A 21,791-nucleotide genomic window follows, 5' to 3' on the forward strand; every position below is an offset into this window, starting at 1 on the left:
CTGGTAATTTCACTTTCCCTGCAGACAAGCCGTATTTAGAATATCTCTTCCAGCGCGTTCGAATAAATGCAAACTTTTCCAACAAGCTGGCTGTAATCCATGGTGTTCAGCAAGGTTTACATGTTAAGGCCTTCATTATTTCTTAGACATGTTAACGATGCATGCCATACATTACATCATACCAACGTTGTCATGTATCCGGACGACACTAAGCTTTTTAACGTACTATTTCAGTGCGGGTCCTAAAAAGTATGATCAATATAACCTAACTAGATTACTTAGTCGCACCCTTACAGTCTCACCTGCCTTTCAACGCGACACGATTAATACTCGTTACGGGAGCACAAAAACTTAAAAACCTAGCTGTGACATATTCTTGGGAGGCTGACTTCGCTTAAAAGAGAAAAGCGAAAACACAAGACGAACACACCGTCTGTGTTGTGCGTTTCTCTCCGAGTCTTGTGTTTTCGCTTTTCCCTTTAAGCAATGTTAAACCAACTAGCCCGCAACAGCACCCTTGTGAGTCTTACTTCGGATACGCACGTTTACAATATCATATCTGATTTATGCGAAACAGTTTGATCTCTTTATAAAACAACCCATATCATGCCGGAATGGTCGAAATTATCAATCAATCAATCAATCACTTTATTTCAGCTTCTTTTACAAAACTGAGGGTGGCAAGAAAAAAGCAGTCATTACGACCGCTTGACAAGCCTCGCCACCCCTACAAAGAGGCAGTTTGGTAGCGACTGTGATGGTTACAGACACTTGTAACAACGCAAAGGTACATGGAAAGACAAGGCGTGTAAAATACATGCTCAAAAGGAAATATTTTTTTTTTTGAATACGTGCATAAAAAGAAACTTTTTTTTCTTCAAATACATGCATGAAAGGAAACTTTTTTTTTATTAGCATGGACAAGTAGTATTTCCGCACAACAGAATAAAGGTTTTACGCAAAATTTACAGTGCAATGCAATAGAGTTCTATACATGGGTACACATACTGTGGCACCTAGCTTGAAAACACATTTCGAATAGCCGAGACAGACATGCTGTGTAACGTGTCGTAAAATGGCGTGTTCAAGTATTTCGGAAGAATGTATTTTAGTGTGGAAAAGCCATAGTTTGTTCTGCATCGTGGTAATGAATAGATCATACGCTGTCGTGTCACATACGGTGTCCGATGTGGTGTAAGTGTCACAATCCCGGAAAAAAATGCGTCGTCTTCGGCTATTATTTTTTTATAGAACAATGAAAACCTGTAATCGAACATTCTTGTTACGGGTATCATTCTGTATTGCTGGTAGATTGGACGTGTCGGAGCATCATACGGTACATTAGCAATTACGCGAAGTATTCTTTTTTGCAGTACTAGAAGCTTCTGGATGTTAGATGCTGTGGTTTGTCCCCATACAAGGAAGCAATACGATACATAAGAATAAAAGAACGCATAGTACAGATTATGCTTGGTTTTGGCGGGTAGAATATGTTTATTCCGCGAAATTATGCCAATATATCTGGAAAGGGATAGGCACACTTTGCTTACGTGGGCGTCCCACTACATAGTAGCAGTAAATACCACTCCGAGTAATGTGAAGGTTTCCACGTACTCAATGGGGGCGTTGTCGAAGTAGAGTGGTGGCACACTGCCTATATGCTGCCCCTTCGGATGGAACAATAAAGCTTTAGTTTTTAGTTTGTTTATTTTTAATGAGTTCAAAGATGACCACTCAGATAATGATGACAAAACTGTATTTGCGCTGCTAGTTAGTTCTTTAATGTCAGGTGAGGACAAAAATAGACTGGTGTCGTCAGCATATATGATGTATTTAACTAAATTACTGATGTTGCATACGTCATTAATATATATGTTGAATAGGAGTGGCCCCAGAAGGCTGCCCTGGGGCACGCCGTTTGTGATTGCTAACAAGTCCGAAGAGCATCGATTTAAAGCGACATACTGGCGACGAGCACTGAAATACGATTGAATGAGACAGAGGGCGTGGCCACGTATACCGTAGTGGTCGAGTTTTTTAAACAGAGTTTCGTGATTCAGTGTATCGAATGCTTTGCTAAAGTCTACAAAGACACCTAAGGTGAGGTGTTGAGCTTCGAAGTTATTTAATATGTATTTTTTTTGATCAAGCAGAGCATGCTCTGTTGATCTATGCTTGGTGAATCCATACTGACAGTTGGCTATTACACAGTGCTTCTGTAGGAAATTGTAGTATCGTCGATGCATTATTCGCTCTAGCCCCTTGGAGAAAAAAGGTAGTACAAATATTGGCCTGTAATTTCCTAGAACGTTTTTATCACCTTTTTATAAATAACCACAACTTTGGCCACCTGCATGGCAGCGGGAAAACGTCCTGTGCGAAGCGCGGTGTTGTAAATATGTGTGAGGCATGGCACGATCAAAGGTAGTACGTATTTTACAGGTAAACTTTGAATATTACTTGGGTCAAGACTTGTCGTGTTCTTTAAACTTTTGCACACTGAGTAAACCTCAGCTTCGTCGGTTGGTTCAAGAAACATCGATTCGTTTAGCCTGTCGCCCAAAAATTGAGACATACCTGGATTGTACTGACTGCTTCCAACTTCAGTGAAATATTGGTTGAAGGCATTTGCAAGGGACGGCCCAGCTATTTCCTTGCCATGCATAACTAGGCTCGCGAGGTCCTGATGTTGGTTATTTCGATTTAGCAGAACATTTAGGCGTCTCCACTTTTCTTTCGGGCGGTCGGAGAGATGCGCATTAAACAAATTATTATAGTAGGCAGTCCTGGATGATTTAATTTCGCTATTTAAGCGGTTCCTTAGCGACTTATAAGTGGCTAACACTGTGGGGGCTCTACTTTTTATGAAAGTCGCGAAGAGCTTATGTTTCTTTTTTACCAGTCGTACCAGGCGAGCAGTCATCCATGGCTTTCGTGCTTTTTTTGAAGGTTTCATCTCAACGATAGGAAAACACTCATCATAAATTGGGAGAAAGAGCCGAAGGAGCTCACTGTATGATTCATCGGGTGTTGTGTTCTGGAAAACAGGATTTCAGTTCACAAGTGAAATACTGTTCCTGAAATGGTCAAGGCGGTTTTGGGAAAGTAGCTGTCGACGGACTTTCAAGGCTGTCTTGGCGAAAGGTTCTTTTTGAAGACGGACGAATATAGGAAGATGGTCGCTAATGTCTATCGCAATACGACCGACAAATGACGCATCCTCGCGATTGGTGATTAGTAAATCCAAAGAAGAAGAAGAATGTGAGGTAACACATGTAGGTCCGCGGATTTTATTTTGGAAGCCAGCTGTTTGTATGGTGACTACATGCGCTCTTGCACTGAACTGCTTGTGCTCATATCTATGTTGAAATCGCCCCCGATGCACGCCAAGAAGTTTTCAGAAAGAAAAGATAACTCGTGTTCGAAGCTGCCAAAAAAATTGGCTAGATTGCCATGTGGGGGACGATAAACAACGCAAAAAGCTTGACCGCCACACCTAACTGCCAGCATTTCTATGTCGTCGTCACTTAAGCAGTGATCAGATAAAATGTCACAGGAATAGTTTTCTTTGATCAACATTGCTACGCGTCCGCCCCGCTTCGTAGTACGATTAAGAAAAAATGATCTGTACCCGGGAAGATGGATGACGTCAACGTCTGAGCGATACCATGTTTCCGTTAATAGAATGACATCAAAGGGACAGGTTAAGCTGCATAAAAAGTATGTTAGTTGGTCAGCTTTGTTTACGGCCGATTGCATATTCAAATGCATGATTTGGCAGCATTTGTCTGTTTTGCGAAAAATATGCGTTGAGCTGTGAAGGTGTGAAAAGTGGCGATTCCTCCATTGGCAATGTTAGAAGAGCCATTTTCACGTGTGCTGCTTTACGGCGTCCCTAATTCATCTTCGATAAGTCTGCTTGTGTGTAAATGTGAACCACCGAAGAATCGTCAGTTTGGCGGGCTAGAATAGTGCCGTTCCTCGTCCACACATGTTTCCACGAGACCTCCTTCTTTCTCGCAATCGCAGCGCCCAGAAGCCTTTTGTTGTCTGGTGTCAAGTGTTCATTTACATAAATCGGTGGTGAAGTTGGCAAAGAACAATCTACACTGATGTCCTCATTTGTCAGACGTACTTTTTTCGCCTTTTCCAGCACTGCGTCCCGTTTTACACGGGATCTAAATTGAACAACAATGTTTGAATTATTAGGGTCACGAGTGGGCACTCGATGGCAACACGCTACGTCCGACTCAGTGATAGGTTCATGAATAGCATCTCCAAGGTTTGTAACAAGATTAAGAACATTTTCCTCGTCTTGCTTCAGGACACCTTTAATTTCAATGTTCGACCTTCGTGAATACTGTTCCGCATGATTAAGCTTTCTCTCGAGCTCCTTTGTCTGTTTTTCCAGAGCAGCACACGCCACGCTCAATTCGTTGGTTATTTGCTCCAACTTTGCGTTCTTTTCCTTTTCATTTTTTAGTTCCCTTTTTAGGTCCTCAATTTCAGCATGGGCGTGGTCAATGCTCTTAATCATCTCAGTTTGCTCATTGCGAACTATTCGGATTTCATTGCGTAGGTTTCGTTCGACAGATTCTCGTGACGCTTTCAGTTCCTGCTTTATCTCTTCTTTCAACTTTGACAGATCGGCTCGCATTTCATCCTTTACTTTTGCCGCGTCTTTTGACATTTTCAGAACAACAGGGCACACACCAGTTGGCAGCAGCGGCGACGGACAAGAAATGCAAAAAATTTCGATGTGTAAATGCCAAGCACTAACCTGCGGAACCGGGCAAACGGAGCGTTAGGCGTTGTTTTCCGTGCGTCGTCGCTACTGCCAAAAAAATCGATGTACTATGCACTCTGTAATTTTAAACCAACTTATTAGATTCTCGCCCGGTGTACTACGACTAAAGCAAGTGCAACAAACTAATCATCCTGCAAAAGAAGGTGTTGCGAGCATTCGAAGCTAGGCTGTCACGCTCCACCAAGATTGTCGGCTGCAGGTCTTTTCTTCCACAACCGTAGTATGCTTGAGCAGTTGAAGTTTATTTCTGCTGTGTATTGCAGCCTATCCATAAAAACCGAATATATTGTGCAATTTCGCACAATACTATAGTACCACCTCCAAACACACAGAAAGCTTCATCGAATATGGCAAGCAGAAAATTGGCTATCAATCTTGAGCTGAATACTTCTCCAAAACACTTTCAATGAAAGAATAAAATGCTGCATTATGGAAAATCGCATCTAATTAATAGAAACTTCCCGGCTGGGATATATTCATGCCTTGATATTATATCGTGGCGTATACTGCCCTTCATTGTTCTGTTGCGACCATTGTTTCTGTGATATTTTCATATACTTTCCATTTCTTCTTCTCTGTGCGTGAACGAAATCTGGTTCTGTGTAAATTTTTTCTGTACTGTGGCTACTTTTCATGAAATATGCGAACCTTTTTCCTGCATAACGTGTTTACTTTTTGCGCAGTACTGCGAACTATGCTGGGGAGCTAAGGCCTCATCAGGCGAATCGTCCGTTTGCTTCAGCTTCCCCTTTCTTTGTTAGAAAGAAAATAATGGCATCCATTAAAAAACAAACAAACAGGGAAAGACGTTGTTTGGGGCAAGCGCGAGTGCTGGCCACCGAAGAGAAGTTACTTCATGCTTTCCCCTGGAATCATTAATCACGCAAACGACCAGACGCACCACCGTTAGTGGTAGCGACGGAGATCTATTCCGTTTCCACGGAGGCTCCTTACGTCGTCGGTTTCATCGTGTTTAAACACCGCCAGGGGTTAAATTATCACGATCAGCACTCCCGTATTGCAGCTGAAATGACGCGTTTATTCTTCTTAATTGCTTGATTGGCAAACAGTTTTTAACGGTTTAATACGGTTGTCCTCGACCATACGAGTTTTCGTCGAAGATTCGATATCGAAGGGAATTCTCTTCACAAAACTGTATCGTGCGTGCGTGCATGCGTGCGAGCGTTTGCGTGCGTTTGCGTGCGTGTGTGTGTGTGTGTGTGTGTGTGTGTGTGTGTGTGTGTGTGTGTGTGTGTGTGTGTGTGTGTGTGTGTGTGTTGTGTGTGTGTGTGTGTGTGTGTGTGTGAGTGTGTGTGTGTGTGTGTGCGTGCGTGCGCGTGCGCGCGTGTGTGTGTGTGTGTGTGTGTGCGCGCGCGCGCGCGCGCGTGTGTGTGTGTGTGTGTGTGTGTGTGTGTGTGTGTTCTACAAGGGAGAACCATGCAAGCTTGTTGCTTTGAAAGCATTCGTTGTGTCTGTAATCGAAAGCAGTGTAATAATTAACACCGCCTTTTTTTTCCTCGCAGGTGAGTGACCCCGGCTGCCTCCTTGCTCTGCTGCAAGGGAAGTGCACATGCTCACTTCCTTATATGCATTTCACACCGCGTGCTTTGCAGGCCTTAGTTGACATAGCGCACCAATAGCGAACGTTTTCAAGCCACATCTGCCTCGCTGGTTGCGTTCTTGTCGTTTGCTCTCAGTTTGAGTATAAGCAGGCGTCTTCAGAGGCACATCTGCGGGAATCAAAGGCAGGAGACTCCTGGTATTCGGTACGCTGACATAAAGCGCTGGAGTTGCTGTCTCACATTCGTTGTGTGCAGCTCTAACGGACAGTCCGCAATTTCTGGCGTGCATCGACTCGGGTGGGGAAGTGAACGCGCTCTGAATGCACATTTGTGCCGAGTGGGCGTAATTCGCGAAAACCTTCCCTCCGACCAGGGGTCGACGCTTTACAAGTGGCGCCATTGCTGCCGCCCCGTCCGCAGTGGCCAGCCAGCAGACCGTGAAGCTGTGGCGATGCCGCTGGTTTCATTAACTCGAGTGTGCGTCCAGTTTCGGCCACTTCTTACTTCACTTTAGAGAAAAATGCCCGTTCGGAAGCAGTTTCAGAAGCCCGGGGCGTCCTGCGTGCTCCTGATCACTCACAGCGAACGCGCTCATCCCCTATAAAAATCGCCGTTGGACTTTGTATGGACTTCTTATAGACTCTACACCCTTCTTATAACTGCTTCCTTTTGACTATTCATAACCTACAGACTGTCTATGGACCAACGTCTACTAAAAGTGTATGATGTATGGCCATGAATCTATAGATTTCGACAATTTTATATGTGTGTCTTTCAGAGACGATTTTTTGATTAACTAATGTATAGCTATGGTTTTCAGCATGTTCTGCATTACTTACTTTGCTGTACAGTTCGTTTTGCTTTTTCCACTCCTCTTACAGCCACTTATGGAGGCTGACAGTATCAATAAATGAAATGAAATGATTTCTGTTATCTCTATACTAGTGTATAGAATTTGTGTATAGAAAGTGTGTGGACCTCATTGCAAAAGTGTATGGACTCTCTGTACACTAAATAAAAGAATTTTTTTGAGGTATTGGTGGGACGCGCATCAGGCAGGCTTGATCCGCTGCTGCTCTCCGCCGCTCCCTCTTCAGGCTTTCCTGTGCTCTGTCCAGCGGCTACGTTTACAACGGGTTGATTCAATACAACGAGTGCGTGTCGTAGCAACAGGAAGCGTTGGCAGCAGTCAGCACGCAAAGGGTCTTCGGATTACGTCTGCCCATTCACTCCCCTTCGGCATCCTCCGGGAAATTGCCACAAGCCTGGCCAGTGCACGACGGCCTAATAATAATAATAATTGGTTTTTTGGGGGAAAGGAAATGGCGCAGTATCTGTCTCATATATCGTTGGACACCTGAACCACGCCGTAAGGGAAGGGATAAGGGAGGGAGTGAAAGAAGAAAGGAAGGAAGAGGTGCCGTAGTGGAGGGCTCCAGAATAATTTCGACCACCTGGGGATCTTTAACGTGCACTGAGATCGCACAGCACACGGGCGCCTTAGCGTTTTTCCTCCATAAAAACGCAGCCGCCGCGGTCGGGTTCGAACCCGGGAACTCCGGCTCAGTAGTCGAGCGCCCTAACCACTGAGCCACCGCGGCGGGTCAGCACGACGGCCTCTGCTCCGCTTCTAAGCGCTGCTTGATTGATATGCGAGAGGCGTCGAAACAGCTCGTTCCGCCGAGACGCGCCAGTCTCGCCAGCTGGATGGAGGGCGCGCGGAATGCCGTCGCCGTTTTCCTCCACGCATTCCGCCGCAGTTAGACGGCGCTGGTCGGCCATGGGTCTCTCCTTGGCAGCACTGCGAACAGCTCGGCCGTGAATCACCCATACGAGGCAGAGGAGAGTGTCGAAGAAAAAAAAAACTCTGGCCTCCTCATACATGCACTGGACCGCTTTATGCGGCAGCAGCGCCTGCGTCGGGCTCGCAGTAAGGCTACAACGGGGCAGTGAACGGGATCTCGCATTAAAGAAAGAAACAAATTACCGAGCGCTCTTAAGGAACTTACGCCTCATTCTATTTAAGTGTTATTCTAATTCTATTCTTATTCTATTCCAACTTTATCTCAGTTCTATTTCAACAATTTTTAGTTCTATTGAAATTCCGTTACAATTTTATTCTGTTCCTTTGCAGGCAGTGCAGCTGTAATTCCTAGTACTATTACCGGTTAAGATTTCGCACTTTCCCGCCGTCGCACCGCACAAGGCGTACTGTGTCTAGCAAGCGCGGCTTATCGGGCCAGTTGGTAATTCATGAGAGCTAAAAATGCAATACAGAGCGAGACAGGGACGAAGAAAACACCACAGCGCTGTGGTGTCCGGACTTTTCTTCGTCCGAGTCTTAAGGTTGCGCTCTAGTGCATTTTATGCGTTGCATATTGCAATCACTCAGTTCAGCCCTTGGGCGCGGCCGGGCAGCCACCAAACCACGTGAAGTGACGTCACGACAGCCGGAGGAAAAGCTGGGCCCCAACTCGCGCGGTCGCGCGCGGCCGCAGCCACCACCTGACTCCCGCTCCTCCCGCTAGGGGCGCTGCGCCGGCTCGTGACGTCACGGAGGAAAAGCTGGGCCCCAACTGGCGCGGTCGCACGCGGCCGCAGCCACTACCTGACTGCCGCTCCTCCCGCTAGGGGCGCTGCGCTGGCTCGTGACGTCACGGAGGAAAAGCTGGGCCCCAACTGGCGCGGTCGCGCGCGGCATATGTATAAAAGAGCGGCGCTCCTTCGCCGGGACAGTCTTATACCCCTGTCACACGGGCATTTCGAGGGCCCTCGAACCGATAGTCTATCGATTCAAAGGCGATCGAGCGCTGCTACACGGGCAGTTTCAATGGCGATCGAGTCAATAGCCTATCGAGTCAACGGAGCAGCACGGAACTCCATCGAGATATGCAATGCATTCTTGGCTTAACGAAGCTAAGCCTGGCCATTTTTTAGCTGTCTTTCATTTGGCATCCCTGTGTGTTTCCTCGCCGTACTGCTTTTTCATAAAGCTGTCATTTTAAAAAAGAGCATCACTGAAGTTCCAGCGTAGGTACCTAGGTATGCTGTGAGTGTTGTTAACTAAGTATCGATGTGGGGCACCCATTTAGATAAGCTTCTTTATAAACACGGAGTTACTGATACGAACTTACAAGTATGCCGCTAATCCTAGTTAGTTTACATGCAGGCAAGTGATGAGAATTTTCACTCGATTATGTCAAGTTCCACCAAACAAACATTACAGCAGTCGACGCCGTTAATCAGGTGCGGTCAAATGTTTCGGAGAATCACCCAAGGGGAAGTGATTCATGCTACATCAATTATTTTGCGAAAGATAAGGATAATTATCAATGATGGGGTGGCCGTTAGATAAAATTGCCAGCCGAAAGTAAATACAACCTTTGTCCGTAAAATTTCGAGACTTGTTTATTTTCTTCTCTAGAAATCAATCCACAAAACAAATGTTGGTGCGTATGCGTAGCGAGATCTTTTCGGGCTAACCTGAGCTGTTTATGTTAAGGGCTGTGGCAGCCACTAGATGGCACTACATGTAGAAAAATACGTTTTCATTAGTCGCATTCGCATTCTACTGCGATTCAATGTGTAGAGATGGACGTCCACTTCAAACAGCGGGTAAACAAAATTCTGTGTGAAGCTTGGCAAGACAGCCACGCAGACGTATGAGCTTCTTCGTGACGCTTACGGAAACCAGACATTATGGCGGGCGCGATTTTTCAAGTGGCACAAGAGGTTCGTTTCGGGGAGAACGGCGGTGGAAGACGACACAATATGGGCGCCCTTCAAGCTCACGGAATGAAAACAACGTGGCTCGGATCAGAGAAATCGCACAGTAAGAAAGCGACCGATCCTCTCGACATTAATAAGACAACATGCCAAAAAATTTTGCGTGAGAACAAGGGGAAACGAAAGCTGAATGCCAGACTTTGGCCGTACTCCCTCACACAGGACCAGAAGGACACGCGGGCATCAGTGAGCGCTGATTTGCTCTCCGAGGCAGAGAAGGCTGCCGCATTCGTCGACAGCATCATTGCTGAAGACGAAATATGGTGTTTTCAATACGATCCTCAAACAAAGAGGCAGAGCACCAAATGGCTGTCCACAAGCTCTCCGGCGTCGAGAAAGGTTTGGAGACAGAAGACAAAACAAAGACGATGCTGATAGTTTTTTTTTCGATTCCAGAGGTGTCATACACAACGAGTTCGTCCCACGAGGGCAGGCGGTGAATCAGGAGTTTTATATCCGCGTGCTTCAACACATGCGTGATGCACTGCGACGCCGTCGCTCTGACTTATGGGCACAGCGGACAATGGAGTCTTCTCCACGATAACGCAAGGCCGCACACTGCTCTCAGCGTGACAAAATTTCTCGCCAAGCAGAGCATTACTGTGCTTATCTATCCGCCATACTGGCCTGACCACTCTGCCCATGCGATTTTTTCCGGTTTCCTTGTCTCGCTGGATAGGCAGCGTGGAGGCCATTGAAGACGCCACGACAAAGGAGCTGACAGCCCTACCAAAAGAAGCGTTTTTCAACTGTTTCCAAAACCTCTAGAAGCGTTGGAAGCTATAGACTGCAAGAGAGACTATTTCGAAGGGATGCTGCACAAACTGTTTCAATGTTAAACGCATTTTTTGCAATTGACTCAGCCTCGGAACTTTACGGACAAAGGTTGTAATATAAGCCACGAACGAGAGGAACCCTAGCACAGATCCTTCAGGCGTACCGAAGCATATTTGGTTTAACGGTGAGCTATAGCCATTACCAGTAGCAAGCTGTAAATAACTCATTAAAGGAAGGCATTCTGGTTGATATAGGAACCAGTAATTCGTGATTGAAAGATTCTCTTTTTGCTTCACTCTAGTAACTAGTGGCAAACATCGTTGACATATTAGACATACACGTGGCGTCTAGGTTTCCGAAAAGGCCCTCAGCTCCACTTCCGTCTTCGCTTACCCGCATCGCGGCACGGCGGCGTCCTTGCAGGAATGCCGCCCCCATATTTCGCCGCGTCTCCGTGTGCGAGTCATTTCGGCGCGTCTCCTCCCGATGGGCCTCCTCAGCGACCGACCCGCTTTCCTCGGCGGCGTTCTTATTAGGCTGGCCGAGAAGCGAGCCCCCCGATCGACCCACTTGGTCTGTGGCAGACAATGGCCCAGCCACGGAGTCTGCGTAATCAGCTCCGCGAGCGCAACCTTGGCGCCGATGCCGCCGCCCGGGCTTTCGCGCGTCGCTGGCCCCGATATGTGCGCAGCCGCGCGAGACGAGGAAGCCGAGAGGTGCGCCTTTGCCGCGAAACGAGTCGCGGTGTGCGAGGCGTCGTCGTCTCCCGTTGCTGGGCCACGAAATCCACCGCTTCCATTTTTCTCTCGTTCTGCCCCTGCTATTCCCGGGCAACTGCAGCAGCGTTGCAGTTGCCCAGAGAGCCCTGCTTTCCCTCAACGGCTGAAACAGCCACTGTGTAGCTGCCTGTGGCACTCAAAGAAATGCGCTGCAGTCGATTACGCAGCTGCAGTGCAGCAGAGGAATAAAACGTCTACTTATTTGCACCACCCTAATCGCCAGCTCAGGCGGCATCGTTTCCGTGAGAGGACAACGCAATCCAACTCCGTCGCACGCTCTACTGCTTTCTGTTTCCACGTTTTCGCTAAACATTAAGAAGTCGCTTCTAATGCGACGTTCGCGTCAAGTTATTTGCGACAGTTTTTCGCTCAAGATGCAGGTCAGAACTTCTATAATTGCATTCTTTTGGGCGAGAAAACACTTGGCAGCTGAGAACAGACAAGCCTTCGTCTCATTCATGTCAACACATTTTTTTTTTTCGTTTTAAACGTCTCATCCTCAAGAAGTATTCTTGATTGTACATGTCACACAAAATATGTTAATTACATGAATTCACGCCTATATGTTTGTTTTCTTCAATATATTCTACCGTTAATAAGCAAAAAAGCGCTGAAGTGGCCTGGTCTGTGTTTGGTTTATGCGGTTTGTGTTGGTTCAGCAGTTCAGTTCAGCAGCAGCTAAGTCGCTCCATGTCTTGATGGAATGAAGAAGACAGATACCTGAGGTATGCAGCCGCCGCGGTGGCTCAGGGGTTAGGGCGCTCGGCCTCTGATCCGGAGTTCCCGGGTTCGTACCCGACCGCGGTGGCTGCGTTTGGATGGAGGCGAAACGCAAAGGCTCCCGCGTGCTGTGCGATGTGAGTGCACGTTAAAGATCCCCCGGTGGCCGAAATTATTCCGGAGCCCTCCACTATGGCACCTCTTATTCCCTTTATTCTCTCAATCCCTCGTTTATCCCTTCCTTTACAGCGCGGTTCAGGTGTCCCCCGAGATACGTGAGACAGTCACTACGCCATTTCCTTTCCCCCAAAAAATCAATTTTACTTAGGTATGCACCCGCCGCGGTGGCTCAGTGGTTAGGGCGCTCGGCTACTGATCTGGAGTTCCCGGGTTCGAACCCGACCGCGGCGGCTGCGTTTTTATGGAGGAAAAACGCTAAGGCGCCCGTGTGCTGTGCGATGTCAGTGCACGTTAAAGATCCCCAGTTGGTCGAAATTATTCCGGAGCCCTCCACTACGGCACCTCTCTCTTCCTTTCTTCTTTCACTCCTTCCTTTATCCCTTCCCTTACGCCGCGGTTCAGGTGTCCAACTATAAATGAGACAGATACTGCGCCATTTACATTCCCCCAAAACCAAATATTATTATTATTAGGTATGTCATAATAATTGGTTTTTGGGGAATGAAATGGTGCAGTATCTGTCTCATATATCGGTGGACATCTGAACCGCGCCGTAAGGGAAGGGATAAAGGAGGGAGTGAAAGAAGAAAGGAAGAGAGAGGTGCTGTAGTGGAGGGCTCCGGAATAATTTCGACCACCTGGGGATCTTTAATGTGCACTGACATCGCACAGCACACGGGCGCCTTAGCGTTTTGCCTCCATAAAAACGCAGTCGCCGCGGTCGGGTTCGAACCCGGGAATTATAATTATAATTGGTTTTGGGGGGGAAAGGAAATGGCGCAGTATCTGTCTCATATATCGTTGGACACCTGAACCGCGCCGTAAGGGAAGGGTAAAGGAGGGAGTGAAAGAAGAAAGGAAGAGAGAGGTGCCGTAGTGGAAGGCTCCGGAATAATTTCGACCACCTGGGGATCTTTAACGTGCACTGACATCGCACAGCACACGGGCGCCTTAGCGTTTTTCCTCCATAAAAACGCAGCCGCCGCGGTCGGGTTCGAGCCCGGGAACTCCGGATCAGTAGTCGAGCGCCCTAACCACTGAGCCACCGCGGCGGGTAAATAACTGGCGGTATGCCAGAGAAAAAGATTTCAGTTGTACAAACCTAGAACACTACGTCTTTTGCGAAGAGGGGCAACAATCATTTCAGTGTGCACATAAACGCAGCACTCCGGCTGAGTCTGACAATAGTGTTGGATAATAGTAGAAGAACGAATACGGCACTCAAAACATTGTAATGCTTCCTAGGCGAAAAAAATAGACGTCTTAGCAACAAAGGCGCCTGTGAGCATCATTTTTGTTCCCACTGAAACGATGTCTTTTTCTGCCCTACTGGCATATTCGACTTCAAGAAAGAAATGGTATTTGTATCCAGTGCAAAATGCACGGGGCTAATATTTTACAGGGACGTAGGAAATTTCGTACATATGGTCACTATGGATGGAAAAAGTAACATCCAAATGCCAGGTTTTTAGGTAAACATACGAGGGATCAAGAAACACCTTACTGTTTCGAAGATGCAAATTGCAGCAAAAATTGAGAAAAAATATTATTTTCTTACCGTTGGAAAAATCTGTCTAGAATAAAACAGCGTTCAGAGTGCTACCCTGCTCAATGTATTCCGGTGGCGGCTCCTTTTTACAGCTCCACAATATGTGATCGTAGGCAGCTATTTCGCGGCACATTCCGGGTCGTTGGGCCGTGTACCGCGCTGTTCGACAACGGTGCGCATGCGGAGAGAGCAGGGAGACGTCCATCAAATCGCTACTCTCCGTGACGACGTGGCACGTGGCAGTCACTGCCCAGCCCCCGGTGCTATGCTCCCTGCTCCTCGTCACTCCGCTGCTCCAGCGCGGGTGGGGCAGCGATCGTCTAGTGCTGCGATTGAAGCCCAAGGCTTTGTGGTGATGCGAGACCGTTTGCTGCGGCTGAATCACCGCACACCCAGGTAATAAACTCTCACTATTATGAAAAGGGGATTCTTTTTGTTTCATAGCAAACGGCTTCTGTCTGTCTGCAAGTTGTAACAAAGTAAAAACAAATGCAATGTGAATAATGTGAAGAAAAATTAATAGGCGTTATAAGGGAAGCATACGGCTGTACTTGTAAGGGATGGAACGTTTTCAATCGAGAGGTTGTCTATCCTTTTCGGTGCGTGATTTCTTTTCATCCGAGACGCTCGTAAGGCTTTTAAAGGCTACGCTTGTGCGGGCCTATGTGAGCCTTCTTGCGGCAGCAAGTTTAGTGATGTTATTTCGCTTTTGCCCCACACGCAGTCGGAATATGCCACGCCCCTCGCACTCGCGTAGTGTCCACCTCCAGGCTGCGGCTTTGTTTCAAGGTTTCTGAAATCAAAAGCGTAATAAACTTTATCGAGGAAATTTTTATTCATTCGCGCTCACCCGAGCGTAACCATATGGGTACAGAGGAATATAAACCAACGCTCAAGGTATTCAAAAGTGACAAAAAAATCTATCTGGTCGAGAATCGGTTGTGTTCGAACACGATGTTCGAACTCAGACCAATTGATAGGCGATAATTATGACGGGGCCACATGATAGCGGGAAGCTGCTCGATCCACCCGAGGGTTCCCCTGGAGTGTTGGCTGCCCTCGTGACGGGGTTGCGGCAGACAGCGAATGCGCTGTTCCCGACTGCGGCGCAAAAAGCGCCGCTCTTTCGGAAGGCCGGAAACAAGGACCACACGCGGGAGGCACCCGCGGCGCGCGACGAGTCGTGCGCGCCGTGTCATCGGGGGGCGCCTTCCGGGAAGCGTTGCCGCGCGTGTATTTTCGTCGAGGGAAGACGCAGCAGTGCGGACCCCCAGCGCGTTCTCGTGACGCGCCCTTTGCACTGCACCGCACTGCCGCCTTCCGAAACACGAGAGGGCAGTGGACTCCGTGGGATGCAGTTTGAGAGAGCCGCTAAAGACGGCCCTTCAGGCCTTGAAGTCCTCCATATCAAAGAGGTACAATTTTGTTTTATGGTAGAAACGAAGAAAAGTACCGCATAGCAACTAGTGAACGAAAGAGCTGCGCTAAAACTGGCACAACTTTAAAGTGGACCCCCCCTCCCCCTTAAATGGTTAGCCACTGCACGTAATGTGCTTCCCCGCGAGGTGCGAACAGACAGTTTTATACCGAAAGTGTGTCCCAAGTATCCCTCCTATTGCAAAACAGTGAAACAAACGAAGTTGGTTCCAACCCGACCGCGGCGGCTGCGTTTCGATGGAGGCGAAACGCTATTTCGCGTTCCTAGTCGGGAAAATCTGAATGGACAGTTGCAACGAGTGTCCTTTTTTATGAAACGAGCGACAGCTCCACTGCCATATTTCCAATTGATTTGGGATGTCTCTAGAGGTATTAGTAGTTGCTGCCATCGAGGTTGCTTTCTGCGTCACTGCCGTCATTTATGTTGTTGATGCGCCTGTATACCTTGGCTATTGGATCGTTATGTCGTCCACTCTTTTGCGTGGGCCGTGTTCCAGGACGCGGACGCTGCGTTGGAGCTCAGCTACGGCCTGCCCTAGCTCTGTACCGGTCTGCGTCTGAGCTTGCATCAGGGTGACAGGGGCATCCCCAGCCCCTTCGTGGCGTTCAGGGGCCCGTCCGGCGCTAAGCCTCCAGGAGCGGATGGTCGTTGGGCGTGGCGTGAAGTAAGAGCACGGTGGCCGTGGCCTAAGAAGAATGACCCACTTATGAATGGATAGCAGAGCAGCATGGCGATCGCTGTAAATACGTCCTGTGGTCGAGAGCCTTACACCAATGACAGAGTGCGCGCATGCACGACCTCCTCACGCGATTCTCTCTGCAATCACACGCGTAACGCCTCTCGAACCGGCGTGCGTCCCTCAAGGGTGCTTGTCTCGTTATTGCACTTTAAGGTCGCCAGGAGATACGCACTGACACCCAGCTGCAATCATTTTTAGATTTGTGCGAGGACGCCAGCGTAGTCGATCACTATTTTTCGAACCAGCTAACATCGAGTCAGCCGAGTTTGCGCAGGGCTGCGGGACGCGCCTGACGATACCCACCACGAGTGAGCGACGGTAGGAGGCACCAGCCGATGCACGCTCGGCTTATGGTCCGACAGTGGTTGCCTCCGCGCCCTTCGAGGCCGCTTATTCGACCCACGCGGTGGCTAGCTACTGTCAGTGTTTTCGAGATAGTTCTTTGCGCGCAACAAAAGCGAAGGCCGCTGTGGTCCCTGTGCTGAGAGATAACAGAATTTTCAGGCGGTACTTCTCTTTTTATATTTCTATCTGAAAAAAAACCATTCCTTCCTCAAATCGCAGAGGCAGAGAGTCGCCACAAGTCTGTGGCGGTTATAGGACGGAAGGAATAAGCATCTACTGAGAGGCAAGAAGAAGGAGTACGTTGGAACAAAGCAGGTGGAGCCTTCAGTCCAATACCACAGTTGATGTGGCCGACGCCGTGCATAGGGCGAAGTGGACTTATATTATCCGCTGAGGGTCACGAAAATGAAAATTGCTTTTGAAAAAAGGAAATGGCGCAGTAACTGTCTTACATATCTCGGTAGACACCCGAACCGCGCCGAAGTAACCGGGTTCGAACCCCACCGCGGCGGCCGCGTTTCAGTGGAAGCGAAACGCAAAAGCAGCCCGTTTGCTGTGCGATGTTAGTGGACTTTGAAGATCCCCAGGTGGGTGAAATAATTCCAGAGCCACCACTATGACACTGTTCTTCTGTCTTCTGTCACTACTTCATTCATCCCTTCCCTTACGGCGCTGTTCAGGTGTCCGCCGATATTTGGGACAGATATTGCGTCATTTCCTCTCCCCAGAAACCAATTTTAATTTTTCCCCAACTTAGTTTAAAGTTTGTGCGCCTAGTCAGGTACTCCGTAACTTTTGGCCCTGACATTTAGTTTTCAATGCTATCGCGATCAAAAATTTACATCCATTCATTTCAGGGCAGTCACGTTAACCACTCGCCTGAAATGTGGTGAAGCATGAGGGGACGTGCATGCTCTATCCGCTGGCAACAACACCACGCCTCCGGGTGGCCTAGCCACCCGGAGTGTCAGTCGCAGCTCTTGCCGTGGCGGAGTGGTAGCGTCTTCGGAGCTGTGTGTTCCGGCCGCTGGCTTGCGTCGGTGGTCGGTGTTCGATCTCTGGTCGGGTGTCCTTCGGCTGGCGGGAGCCTCAATATGGTGAGACAGCCACCTACAGAGGTTTCTGCCTTTGATGTAGTTGCCCCTGAGGGGGCTAGTCCGGAGGATATCGTCGATGCGACAGACTCCGTAGTTTGATTGGAAGAAGTTTGTTGTGTCCAGCACTTCGGTGGGCGCAATTACCAAGTAACCGCGAAGTGTTAAGCCGCCATGGCTGCAATCGTTGATGCGCCCTGCCTCATCATCGGCAAGGAACGCGCCGTTGTCGTCCCCCTGATTCCGCAGGTGACTCAGGTGACTGTTCTTTTCTGGCCGCCAGAGTACCAAGTGATGCCCTTGCCAAAGCTCTTTTCCCTTATGGCAAGGTTCTGCACGTAAGTCGCGGCACCATGGGGAGGCGTCCCACTTTCCCCACCGGGACGCGGTGCGTCCAAATTCAAATGAAGTCCGAGTCGCCCGTGCTTAACTATATCAAGGTTGCTGGCCACAACGTCACATGCGATTACAAAAGCATGCAGCGTGTTTGTCGGCAGTGTGGGTCGACTGCACACTTCAGAGCCCAGTGCACGGCTCCGTTCTGCGCCCGCTGCGGGGTGTTTGGGCACCATGGCCAAGGTTGTGTGCTGCCGTGTCGACGTTGTGGTGAACCACACGCTACCGTGGCATGCGCGATCAAGCCCTCGATCGTACTCTGAGGCGGCGGCCCGACCTGCACCTCCGCCGGCCGCACAGGCAGCCGATGAAGGCATCAAGGAGCCCGGCGTTTCCGACACCGACGCTGTTACGGGTGGTTCCTCTGTGTCTCAGAGTGTCTGTGTGGAAGAACCGGTGCCTGCGGCTGAGGCATCCAGTGATGCACCTAGCAAACCGACAGTAAATGTGCCTGCACTGTCAGCCTCAGTCTCTCCAAGTGTACCTGCCTCTACGGAGCCCATTGCGCCCCTGCAAGTCTCTAATGTTGGGGAAAAGCCGCTCTCGGAGCCCGCTCGGCAGCCCGCAGTCAGCGTTGCGGCTTTGACCAACAACGCCAACATATCTGAGACCGATGGCGACGAGAGCAGCTTGTCGTCCTCGTCTTCTTAGTCAACCTCGTCATTTACGAGACTCTCATCGTGGCTGGGCCGGAGCCGAGGCCGCCGTCGGCATCTCCTTCGTCATCGAGGTTTAGTGTCGCACAAATATTTCTCCTGGGCAGGAGTCAAGGCCATCTCCTGACGCGGAACCTGTGCAGTCGCCGTCCTCTTCTACATCGAGGATTAGCGCCAGCATTTCTAGTACCCTGTCTTCGGATTTTGAGATGGTCGCTTTGAGTTCGAGCTTAAAGCGTCCGCATGCATCGACTATGGACTCGCACATTTCTGCTGGTCGGCCAAGGAGGCCTCATGCCGCTTCTGGTCCGACCCTACGAAAAAAGTGAGGTGGTTTGGCACCGTTCGCGGTGCGCATTGTATTGCCTAGACATCACAGCTCCTAGTTTTATTTTTAATTTCCAAAATGACTACCCTTAACATCAGTACTCTTATCGTGCAGAGGTTCCGCAAGGTTATGAATCAGGCCGAGGTGGTCGCTTTCGCTCGTTTTTAGGGTTGCGATATCCTCTGCCTACAAGAAACCAATTTTTTCGCCTCAGTGGCGTGTTGGAATTTAATGGTAGGTTTGGCATCGATGTTTTTTTTTCGTACGCCAGCACGCGTTCTAGCGGCGTTGGCGTTCTTGTTTGAACCGCATCCTCCTGCAAGACCATCATGTTACCAACGATGCGCTTGGACGTGTGCTGGCGTTCGATTGCACGTTTAACGCACTTCGCCTGAGAATCCTTTGCATCTATGCACCTGCGCATTATAATTTGGTAAACTCATTCTTTAAAGATCTAGATATGTATTTTCTTGGAGGACGTAACGTTGTGATGTTGGGCGATTTCAACTGCGTGCTCGATACGGTCGCTGATGTGCAGGGCCCTGGTAGGGGCGGGCCAGACTAGAATGCGCGCGAGTTGCGTCGCCTAGTCAACCAGTTTATGCTCACAGACGCTTATGAGCTCCTGTATGGGGGTGTCTTTGTGGTACTTGGTGTCGCGGATTATCATCGAGCAGGTTAGACAGGGCGTATGCACCGACGGGCCTTTCGAGGACAGTGTGTGCTGCTATAACGTAATGACGCTGCCATCCTCGCCGGCATACGTATCAGACCATCGCCCCTTTCTTCTGTCACTCGGGGTTCGGGCGGCTGCGGTGTCTCATCACAGACCATGGCGTTTGGATGTACGCATCCTTCACGACGCCAGCACGAGGGAAGGACTAACGCGGGCATTGCGTTTTTCGGTTGTTGGGGCCGTGCCTGGTGACTGGGACCGTCTGAAGGAGCAGTGGCGTCACCATTGCGCAGCTTCTGGTCGAGCCCTTAGGGCTCGCGGCTCAGCTGAGGTGCGTGTAGTGACGGCGAAGCTGCGTATAGCTCAGCGCACCCCGTCGCCATCGTCGCTTATGTGCGCATGGAAAAGGAGCTTTCGGAGCGTCTCCAGCGTCTTTTACGATCATCTTCTTTGACAGCGGCCGCTTGGCGTTGTCGACACAGTCCAACTGCTCATACTGAGGTGCTTCGGTTTGCACGCCAGGAGCTGCTGTGCCCTCGAGGTGCCCCTGCTTTTACATATTCCGCCAGGTGTGTGGCCCAGCCAGTTGGCAGGAATTTCAGTGCCTTTTTCGTCCATTTCCGAGATATTGCTCAGTCGCTCCTTCTGGTCGATCGCGATGACGTTTCCGCACACCCATTCTTTGCAGGCTTGCCGCAGGTTGCCGCTGAACTTCATGATGGCCTTATGGCTCCGCCAACACCAGGTGAAATCGAGGCGTTAGATTCCATGAAACGATGCTCAGCGCCTGGGCCAGATGGTCTTCCTGTGGAGTTCTAGTCACAATTTTGGCATATTGTAGGCCCCATTTTCTCGCAAGTGTTAAAACTCTGTTTCACTCGGAAACCCGCTTCGGCACCTTCCGCATCTGTAAACGTAAAGTGCGGTCTTCTTTTGATGAATTACAAATTGTGGGAATCGCTGCGTTTCCTGACGCACGTCAGGCTCAACTGTAGGAAGCGCGTTGCGTGTTCAGTGGGCGAAGTGAGGAGTCGTCTGTTGAGCTGCGTCGATCTCTAAGAGGGCCGCTCGCTCTGACACGTGACTGTCGCGCGACTCTCGGTTGCAGTAGCGCCGACAGCGCGCACGTCGCGAGGCCAACGTGCGAGGTCCGAGCGCCAAGCCTTGTTATACGGAACCGCTGTGTCGGGTGTCGACACTGCGCTGTCTTTGTGCGCAGCGGCACAAAGCCCGCGTTTTCCGACGCCGTCGTGACAAAGGCGCAGCAACCGCTTTCGAGTGGAAGTGAGCGCACGCGGAACAATTAACTTCACAGATAGCGGCGACGGCAGTGGAGTGTGTCCGCCCGTGGCTGACGCTGTTCGCTTTGCCGCCTGGACCTAGTTTGCAGCCTGTGTCGAGAGACACGTGGCCTCACCAACAGGGCGACACGAGCGAATGTCACGTGAAGAAGTGAGAGGCCAGTACTGGCGAGTCAGGGCGCAGTGCTTGGTTTGCGGATGTCCTCCAAATGCCCCTGTGTTTGTGAAAGGAAAACCAACCCTTCTTCCGCTGTGCGAGAGCGAGAGTACTGTTCACTGGGTCAGCCGTGATGCGACTGGGCGCAGGGATTTGGCGATGGGCGTTTGCAGCAGGATGAGAAGTTTCATTTGAACGTATCCTTTCGAGGCGTGTCCATTTCGCTGCTTCCAAGGATGGCTTTCGGATAAAGAAGTTTAAGGAAATTTCTTTCCGGTCAGTGCACCCCATGCTCGCCAAAATCGAGACCACTAATATTCTCAGTAATATTTATGAACGAGGCAGTTTTGTCAGATTCGTACACAGCACCTGCTCACCAGTGGCCATATCAGGCATAAGCAGACTGTACTGACCGCCTTCTGCCATATCGGTTCTGCAACAAAATTAATCAAGCAAGCCGCGGTTCTAAGATTCTAGAACTTGTCTTCCCCAGTGCGCCTA

At 49.4% G+C, this 21,791-nt stretch overlaps 1 protein-coding gene and 1 pseudogene across 1 annotated transcript in view; one reads left to right on the forward strand and one right to left on the reverse strand.

Annotated features, from left to right (window-relative positions):
• The window catches only part of Cda5 (Chitin deacetylase-like 5), a 263,999-nt gene that overhangs the window by 76,636 nt on the left and 165,572 nt on the right, over window positions 1-21,791 (forward strand). The window lies entirely within an intron of this gene.
• On the reverse strand, window positions 1,009-19,990 carry LOC144133558 (uncharacterized; annotated as a pseudogene).

This window comes from Amblyomma americanum, chromosome 5 (assembly GCF_052857255.1).
Source record: "Amblyomma americanum isolate KBUSLIRL-KWMA chromosome 5, ASM5285725v1, whole genome shotgun sequence".
NCBI classification, from domain to species: domain Eukaryota; kingdom Metazoa; phylum Arthropoda; class Arachnida; order Ixodida; family Ixodidae; genus Amblyomma; species Amblyomma americanum.